The following is a 6,780-nucleotide window of genomic DNA, read 5'->3' on the forward strand; positions in this document are numbered from 1 at the left end:
ACAATTTTCTGAAGTTAAAATGGCGGTTTTCTACTGGGTTAAAACGGCGGTTCAAACCGCCATTATTTTCAGGTTAAAACGGCGGTTTTTTACTGGGTTAAAACGACGGTTCAAACCGCCGTTATTTCCAGGTTAAAACGGCGGTTTAAGGGTTGGTTAAAATGACAGTTTAAACCGCCATTATTACCCTCACAGAATGACATTTTAGTCGGTTAAAATGGCATTTTTGAACCGCCATTTTTACCCTAATAATAGCATTTTAGTTGGTTAAAACGACATTTTTGAACCGCCGTTTTTACCCTTACAGAGTGGCTTTTGATTGGTTAAAATGTCATTTTTGAACCGCCGTTTTAACCCTAACAATGACACTTTTTTATCATTTAAAAATGCAATTTTTACCCTCATTTTTTTCGTGTTAAACAAATAATATTTATTATTAGAAATCATAATCCATAAACAAAATATTATATAACTCAGAAACAAAGTATTAAACATAATATATGATTTTTTAGTATTAGAAATAAAAAATAATAACTCCTATACAAAGTATCAAACATAACATAATTTTTCAACTATAAATGTCATAACATGTAACACTTAATACATAAAATCTCCATCATATTTCATGCTGCTCTATTGCTTGCTCCAGAAGACCTACTTTCTAACTATTTTGGCGATGAAATCTCACTCTCTTGATTCAATTCCTACAACAAAAATATAATTTGAAAACATAATAAACAAAATATTAAAGAGAAATAGTAAAGCCAATGGAAAAAGAAACACATAAACCAAGATAATAATATTATTATTTGTCAGGATTGTGCAGTAAAAAAGCATTACACAGCAAATGATCTTTCCCTTCCACTTATGCATGCAATTTCAATTTTCATTCGTTTCTTAGCATTTTTAAAGTCACTTTTATGTAGCAATCATTTTTTTGGTACTTCTGCATTAACAGCTGTAAATGCTATGTACCCAAATAAGTTCATTGAATTATTTAGAACAAATGCCTATGATATAGCCGCTCCCACTTAATAGGACAATCTTAACTTTTTGTTTTTTATGCTTTAAATTATGTGTTCCCTAAAGAAAACCAGCACTGAACCAGATATCTAAAACTGTACCTTTAGAGCAAGTTCCTCAAAGCACTGCTCCACATTTTCTCGAGTTTTAGCATTACTTTTGAGAAGCAAACACCCCAACTCTTTGGCGAGAGCTAAACCCTCTTCTCTGCTCACAGCCCTTTCAGACTCCTATAATAGAGAAAAAAAATCGAAGAAGTCAATGAATGAAATATGTCAATAGAAGATTCCTCAAAAAGAAATCTAGACTTCAAATTTCAAATGCAAATTTAATGTATGTGTCTAGAAATGAGGTTTAGGGTTAATGGCTTAGTTAGAAAGAATATGAGACATTTAATATCAGAAACTGCTTTCTGTCCCAATTTTCATCCCCTTATCTCACACTTCTTTTTCAGATGCAGCCAAAAAGTCATGCATTTATGGTCAAGATAATCACTCAATCATAGCCAAAAAGATAGAGATTGCTATTGCTATTGCTCTAGAGTACTTCTGATTGGAAGAGAGACAAAAAATAATTAAAATAAACAAACAAACCAATAATTATTATAATAAAAGCTGAAACGCTAAGCATGAACTGCTACTGCTTTAGGGTATTGAATCCAATGAGATAGTGACTGTTCCTCACACATTTAATTTTAATTATAAATAAATAAATTAATTAAATTAACCTGAATCAGAGAGTGGTGGATCTAAGTCTCAGTCTCACGGGAAAAAAATTGAGATTATTATTTATTTTTAATTAAAAAAATAGATGATGAAAACTACAATTCAAAGGAAACTAAGTAATTGGAATTTGAAACAAAGAGAAAGAGACACAAGTTCAGAGAAAACACTGCTCAATTTTGCTGTTAGTTAAATGGCTATATATATATATATCAAAGTGAAGTTAATAAGAAATTAGGAAAATGCGGTTCTTCTCATTACTAGAAATTACAATGACATCACAAAGAACATGTGCTCTTGCTATTTGATAGTTAAGAGGTCTCATAAACCCCCAATATAACTTGCAGATCTTCAACACTAGCAGTATGCCCAACAAATGGAGTATTGTCAATATTCCATGTTTATAAAATGTAGCTAAACAGAGAAAAAGAAATAACCAAATATTACCAGATACAAGTCTTCTGGCTCCGAGAACAAGAAGACTCCAGTCTATAGCATAGCCTTCATATTTGTGTTTATGTTTATAAAGCGGGGCCTGATTAAAAACCGCAGCAGCTCCTTGGACACCCTCTGTTTCTGACTCTGCTAGAGTATTCAGATGAGAGCTTAAGTCCCTAACCTACAAATCAACAAGTATATTATTGTCACAACAAAATGGTCAATGACTTCAGAAAATAACAACAAAATGGAAAGTTTATCAGGACTGGACGTGTCCTTGGAATTGCTATGATAAATGTTTTGTAGTGAAGGGAATATATCAGAAATGTTTCTCATTTTATGAACTGCTGTATTCTTTAAAACTTATGGGGATTACTATTGAAGTAATACCTTATCATGTCACATCTCAATACTTCAACACAGATCATGTAAGGCGCCTTCTCCCTAGAATTCAAGAGAACAGCTTCATCTTCAGGAATATAAAGCACACGGTACATGCCCTTTCCCAAAGAAAAACAAAATCCTAGGAATAAGGAAAGCAAGATTCATAGATAAATAAGAACCAAGTGAACCCATAAATAAAAGAATGCATACACACAAATTACACACAAAAATGTGAGTTTAAAAGCAAAGAACTAACAATAGCCAACAATTCCTTGAGTGCACAAATGAAAAGTTGATTAACAGTACCACTAAAAAAATGGCCCCCCAATAAACATCAGAATGGAAGTTTCTAAACATGCAAAGCAAGGCAACTAAAGAAGTATGGAAATTGGTGCCATTGCCACAAGGAGAATTTCTCAGACTAGATTTTGGGAATAAAATGCCATCTGATTCTGTTCGGACGAAACACATGATAAATAGTAAATCCTTTCAGCATCAAAGAACAATATTAACATCATATCATTCACAGTTAAGAAGTACCTCCAGTATTCTGTGCCTCTGTCAAATGTAAATTGATCCCTGCTAGAGACTTAAAAGTTAAAACACAGAAACAGCAACAAATAGATGTCAGAAGCCAATGATGGAACAGGTTCAAATAAGTAAATATATACATACATATTATCATTAAAAATATAATAAATAAGTACAATCAAATTAGCAATGAACCTCTTAGGAAGATAATGATCTAGAATCACAATAACCAATAAACCTGGAATCTGCATTAAAAATAAATAAATAAATAAATAACTGAAGTTGAAGAAATGTATATATAGAAGTTAAAGAAAGAGATTAATTATTACCTAATAAGAGAGAAAGAAGAAGAGATTGACATGTGTTGAAGAACTGAAAACATTTTAAGTCTTCTTGTGATGTAATCAATGAAAGAGAGGCATTTTGGTGGATTCATCTTCCACTCAAGAGTTGAAAGTACCAAATTTAAAAATTATTTAGAAGATTCATTCATCTAATTTATAGTATAAGCATACTTCAATATCTATTGTACTTAATACAACTTTTTCTGAAACCTGCTAAATTGATATAATTAAACTAACATATTATAAACAAAAGATCACATTATAAAATGGAGTGTAAACTCTCATTTGTTATATAATCCACGTTTTATCTTATCTCTTATGATCATTTTATCACGAGTAGCATTAAGAAAAAGTAAAATTAATTAAAATGCATTATATAGATTTCTATATATAACTTCTCCTAATACAATAACTCATTTTTCCTTGGGAATAATAATAAGAACGATGAGAGGCACAAATTAAAGCCATATATACGACCATAGCAAGAAGCTAAGAAAGTTTTCATTGGACTAATATAGGGTGGCTAAGAAGATTACATGGTAGAAGTAAATTGGCGAAATTAAAAGAACTCATATTCATATAACCCTAATGCTAATACTTAAACACAAAGTAGACAAGTAATAAGTAGATAATTAATTAAAGATATATCTTTTATAATATAATAGTAGGAAAGTGATAGAAGAAACTCTAAACTCAAACATACAACGCCATAGATAGATCTAAATCCCCTCCATCGATCCTATATATAGTAGATGCTTAAAAGTCCTTTCCTTCAACACTTGTCTACCTTGCTAAATCTGCAAAAGAGACAAACACAAAAAAAATAAAAAATGAAAAGTGTGAGTAATAAATAATCAAGGTAAGTGATGAGAAATGGGAATGAAGGAAAATGAGGAGTGATTTGTTACTAATAAGGTGCGTGAGGGAGGGTATGTAGAAGCAGATAATAAGAAGCGCCATGGTGGAGAGAGTGGAGGGTAAGACCCCATTAGTTAGTTAGAAGAGGTTGACCAGTGATGGCGTTAATGAGGACTGCATCCTCCCCAAATGCCAACAACTCTTCAATGCTCTATCTCTCATAATTTTCTTTTTCTTTTTTCTTTCTCTCTCTCTTTCTCTATGAGCATCACACTAGTACAAGGTTGTATTCTTCAAACACATTAACAGAATGAGAACTAAGCAAAAGGATAATGACTGGTCAAAGTTTGATAAGTGTTTAGGTTAATTGTGTGATATGTCCAGTATTCAGAATCAGAACAAAATGTGTTGGTGTCTTGTACTTAAGATATATCTAACATGGAAACAGAGAAAGCATTATCATGTGTAAGAAATACATATAAATTAAATGTTTAGCACCATAATATTTGAAAGTGCAACGCGCTTAACTAAGGTCTTATAGCTGTCTGAGGAAACATGATACTTTGCATCCCTCTGATGCACCAGATCTGGCCTCACCAGCCTAGGCTTCACCCCTTGTGGTTGTGGTGATATCATTAGTGCTGGTGCACCCAGTGGAACCCTATCTCCTGCACCAATAATAACACACAAAACTAAGCTTAATTAAACTCCTACAATATAATAACACAAAGATTGTTAACCTCTGTCGGCCTGCCAAGTACACCAGAATTTTCCATAGGATTTAGCAAGGTTTTCAAGCTCAGGCATGGCAATCATCTCTGGAACTCTTGGGCTTATTAATAGACCCAACTTGACCTGCACCATCCAAATCAGTCTAAGATAAAATATTTATGACACAGGGAAATAAAATAAAAACAGAGAATGAAAGTGAAAAACCTCATAAGCATAAGAGTGCCAAAGCTTCTTCTCCTCGTCAGGCAGATCTTCAAAGATCCTATCAGAAATAATGTACTCCACACCTGGCACACCTTTGTTGCTCTGTCATGGTTTCAATCCTAGGGACCAGAATCTGCAATCAAAACAGTTTTTTTTAATTATTAATAATTCATCATATCACCAGTTACATGCAAATCTGGTGCTCTCATTCACAATGAGGAAGCTTTCTTAACATCTTTTATTTAACTAGATAGTAAACATCACCTTTAGAATTTCTGAGGGGCAAAAGTCTCCAATCCAGAAGAAAAATTGTTCAAACACCATTATGATCTTTTATATACCTCTCCATCAGCAAGAAAATTAAAAATTGAAAGCCAAAATACACACTTACATCATTCAAACATTAACACAACATTCATGGAACAGATTAGCAGTGCTTTGTGTCTCTTCATTATTGCATTTAACCATCATTCAAACACTTACATCAGAAAATACACACATGCCATGTTTTGTACTAATTTCGGACAAATGATGCAGAGTAATCAGTTCAATAGAACATATTCAGTCTCAAACTAAATAAAATCAGAAGCAAAAAAATAACAACGCAACAGAAAATGCAGCAGTAACAAGCTAACAACAACAACATCACAAAAGATCAATGAAAGTTAAAAACACAATAATAAAAACAAAACCAGCATTCTTTGTTTCTTCCTACTAGAGCATGAAGTAGATCTAAAGAACGAAGAGTTACCTATTAAAAGTGATAGAGATCGCGAAACCAAACTGTAGAAGCTTGCTGAAGGCAGCAACAACGGCGTTGCTTGCCACGTCGAGGAGATGAGCCAGATTGAAAACGGTGTTGCTTGCGATGGCGCAGAGATGAATGACGGCGATGAGATGAGCGGCAATCTTCATATCAAATCCAAATCATAGAAGCTCGCTAAAGGAGGAGAACGCGCCGCCAGAGGAGATCGTCACTGGAGACAGCGTTTCAGTTCACAACACACAATCTCGTCGGAGGAGAACGCCAAGAAAATCGTCGCCGGAGCATTCGCTGGAGCAGATCATTACCGGAGCAGTCGCTGGTGCAGAACGTTGCCGAAGCAGAGCACAGATCGTCGTTTTTGGATTTGACGGTGGTGGCAACGCGTGTTAGGGTTTTCGTTGTTGGGGAACACATTCAATTTAACATATTTGGGTTTTCCTTGCTTTTCGGCGTTTGGGCCTTTTTTTTTTTAACAATGTGTTTGATAATGGCGGTTTTAACTGCCAAAATTACCAAAAATTGCTATTTTATTCAAATTAATTATGGCAACATCATAAAATGCCATAATACTTGAATATTATGGCGGTTTTAAAAAACCGCCATAATATAAATGCCATTTTAAACCTTATTTTTTGTAGTGTTAGATCTAAGGAACATCTGGGGCGCATAGTCCTTAGACCATGGGGCTGGCCATTCGGCCATGTCTGAACCTTTCACTTATGTATTTTCAACGGTGTAGTTTCTGCACACCATAGATTAAGGGTGTGGAGCTCTGCTG

The 6,780-nt window shown here is 33.9% G+C and overlaps 1 long non-coding RNA gene across 13 annotated transcripts; it reads right to left on the reverse strand.

Moving 5' to 3' along the window:
* Positions 1–521: 521 nt before the first annotated feature.
* LOC130955193 (uncharacterized) lies at positions 522–6,455 on the reverse strand. Of its 13 annotated transcripts, none has more exons than XR_009076645.1 (10): positions 5,988–6,455; positions 5,237–5,369; positions 5,041–5,155; positions 4,829–4,968; positions 3,294–4,239; positions 3,108–3,156; positions 2,574–2,706; positions 2,193–2,364; positions 1,125–1,253; positions 522–704 (listed from the first exon to the last, which is right to left on the reverse strand). It is a non-coding gene; the product is annotated as an uncharacterized LOC130955193 (long non-coding RNA). The 13 variants fall into 13 exon arrangements; XR_009076650.1 differs by having other exon boundaries at positions 4,799–4,968; XR_009076640.1 differs by having other exon boundaries at positions 3,294–3,343; positions 4,146–4,239; positions 4,829–5,155.
* Positions 6,456–6,780: the final 325 nt, after the last annotated feature.

The sequence above is a fragment of the Arachis stenosperma genome, chromosome 10, assembly GCF_014773155.1.
Source record: "Arachis stenosperma cultivar V10309 chromosome 10, arast.V10309.gnm1.PFL2, whole genome shotgun sequence".
Taxonomy (NCBI): Eukaryota; Viridiplantae; Streptophyta; class Magnoliopsida; order Fabales; family Fabaceae; genus Arachis; species Arachis stenosperma.